Source organism: Peromyscus eremicus, chromosome 4 (genome assembly GCF_949786415.1).
Source record: "Peromyscus eremicus chromosome 4, PerEre_H2_v1, whole genome shotgun sequence".
NCBI classification, from domain to species: Eukaryota; Metazoa; Chordata; class Mammalia; order Rodentia; family Cricetidae; genus Peromyscus; species Peromyscus eremicus.
This window is the reverse complement of record NC_081419.1, coordinates 54824267-54827297: the sequence shown is the minus strand read 5'-3', so window position 1 is coordinate 54827297 and position 3031 is coordinate 54824267.

The following is a 3031-nucleotide window of genomic DNA, read 5'->3' as shown; positions in this document are numbered from 1 at the left end:
TGTCTTGCTATGCTCCATTCTCTATCTCTTGCTATCTCTCCATCTCTTCTGCTCTCCCGCTTCCCTAGCCCTGGCCATGTCTAGTCTGCCGGCCATGTTCTGTCTACATCTTTTTCTCTCTGCTCTCTTGCTCATATCTACAATGAAAACCTTAACCATATCATGCAGTCATGTTGGCAGTTTCTTTACTGCACTCCCTTAGGAGCCAGTAGAAATCTAATACATCTAGAGTCCTGGGTTTTGAATCCAGTACAAGAACAGAATTGTAATTTATAAAAATAGAGCTCGAGCTCTCTCTCTCTCTCTCTCTCTCTCTCTCTCTCTCTCTCTCTCTCTCTCTCTCTCTCTCTGAGTCAGTTCTCACTATGTAGACCAGGCTGGCTTTGAACTCATAGAGATCCACCTGCCTCTGTTTCCAGAGTACTAGAATTAAAGGTGTGTGCCACCATGGTCAGCAAGATTATTTCTAAAATCACTAATTTAATATGTATTTTTATATATTTAATATATGTGTGTGCCTGCATGTATGTATATGCACATGCATGTAGGAGCCCACAGTGGTCAGAAGAGGACATTCATCCTCCTGGAACTGGAATTATGGGTGTCTGTGAGCCACCATGTGGGTGCTGAAAAGTGAGCCCAGGTCCTCTGCAAGAGCAGTAAGAACTCTTAACTGCTGAGCCATCTCCCAAGCCCCTTAAAATCACTTTTTTTTTTTTTTTAATGATTCACTGTTTTACAAATTCCTTCTGCTGGCTAGAAAAGCTATTAAGGAATCCTCATGGCTACCAGAATCTACTGAGGCTCTGGGATCATTAAAGTCAGAAGGCATTTTGAAAATGGTCCACAGTTCCAAATCTGCCTCCTATTGCATTTGTTGTATCCACAGTGTGAGTGATAATTCTCACAGACTTGGCAAGATTTGTCTCAGGTGCTAACAATTAAATCCTGAAAGCGTAGGGCCTTAGCACAATGGTAAGGTGCTTGCTGAGCACATGGATTTGACCCCTGGCCTCTCAACATGACGTAAGGGCTTCTACCTTATGGCAGTGCTGTCTCAGTCCATTTTGTGTTATGACAGAAGCCTAAGCCTGGATAATGTTTGCTTTTGTGGCCCTGGGGATGGAGCCCTGAGGACTCCCTTCTGCCAGGCAAGTATTCTCATTGAGTTATACCACTAAGCCAGAGACTAGCTTATTTGTTAATTTTTATTGCTTTTGAGGCAGATCCTATGTGGCTGGCCTTGAACTTGCTATGTAGCCAAGGAGGACTTGGAGTGTCTAATCCTCCGGCCTTCACCTCCTGAGTGCTAGGATTACAGGCCTGTGCCACCATGACGGGTTGCTGGGGTGCTGGGGATTGAACCTAAGGCTACACACATGCTAGTTGAGCTCTGTGTCATCAGAGCTACATCTCCAGCTAAGATTGGGAGATGTAAAGAAACATGTTGCTCACAGTTCTAGAGGTGGGGGGCCCACACATACCTGCATCTGGTGAGTCCCTCCATGCTGGCTTGTCTGAGGCAGATGCAGGAGTGAGAGAGGGCCAGTTCGTTTTAACAGCAACCCTTTCCGTGCTAATTAACCAGCTCCTGCCCTCTGCCATACTGACTGGATCACCCTTTAAAGGCTCTCATCTTTTTATAATATGATGGTAGCTACATTTCCACATGCATTTTGGAGGGGACATTCAAGCCAGGGTTAGCCTTAGACACTTTCACGAATTCAGCTTGAACACCCTCCCCCTTAGTTACCCCCAGTGAATAAGATACATTCCCCCCCCCTTTATAAAAAAAAGGCTTTGAATGTTATTAAATACCTTTATCTATGTTAGGTAAAATAGTGAAGAATTTAGAAGATGGCTTTGAACTCCTCATGATAGATATTATGAACCTGAACATTACTGATGGCAAAGAAGTATAATTAAGCCTTAACAGATGCTATATAGACATGTTTAATGCATGCCACCTAAGAGGTAAATGGACAAAATCTAAAGCCTGGAGCAGACTGTGCCAGGGCCAAGGAGAGTGAAGAGACAGTCTTGGTTAAGCGCTGCCATCAGTCCGGAATAGTAGGCAGGTTCACACAGAGACTGCCCCGGTTTCCTGTGCTCTGTATCAGGAAGAATGCTTTGTACATACTTCAGACAACTGATCTGCAGAGACCTTGTATAATGATAGGCAGACTTTGATAGAGGGAATATTAATGACATAGACATAAAGGTACTTTATTCCATATGGGAAAAAGAGTAAGAAAAGACTAACTGAAAGATTTTTTTTTTTTTTTTTTTTTGAGATAGGTTCTCACTATTCAGCCCTCACTGTCCTGGAACTCACTATATAGACTGGGATGGCCTCTAACTCACAGTAATCCTCCTGCCTCTGCCTCCCAAGTGCTAAGATTAAAGCTGTGTATTCGCTATGTCAGGCTGTAATTGAGAGGATTTAAAAGTGCAAGTTTTAAAGAACTGAAACTTCAAAAAGAACCCCCAAACACTGTCACAACATGAAGAGAATTCTCAGGGTACAGTGGAGAATTAAGCACTTGAGAGAACTGAGGGAAGAATATGGCTGAAAGTGAAGGGCTTTGGTTTTCCCTGGGAGAAAACCTCTCTCACATGTTTCCCTCTGAATTTCTATAGGTAAAGGCGGAGTTTGAAGAGTGGTCTAACACACTGAGCGGTGAGTTCAGGAAGTTTATGCTTGATAGATTTTCGAATGGTGCACAATTTTAGGAAATAGGAAAAAGGCTGACTCATCTCACAGAGCTTGTTGAGAACTGGAGAATGCTGAAAAAGGATTTATTTTTGTTTTCATTATTTCATTTCATTTCTAGTAAACCCATTTGTGATGGCTATTCTTGGTTGTCAACTTGACTACATCCAGAATTAACTGATATACACACACATGTATATATTATACATATAACATATCATATACATATTATGTATACAATTACATATATAATATGTATATATAGTAATTCAATAGTGTGTATATCATATATGCATATCTTAATTCTTTTTATATATT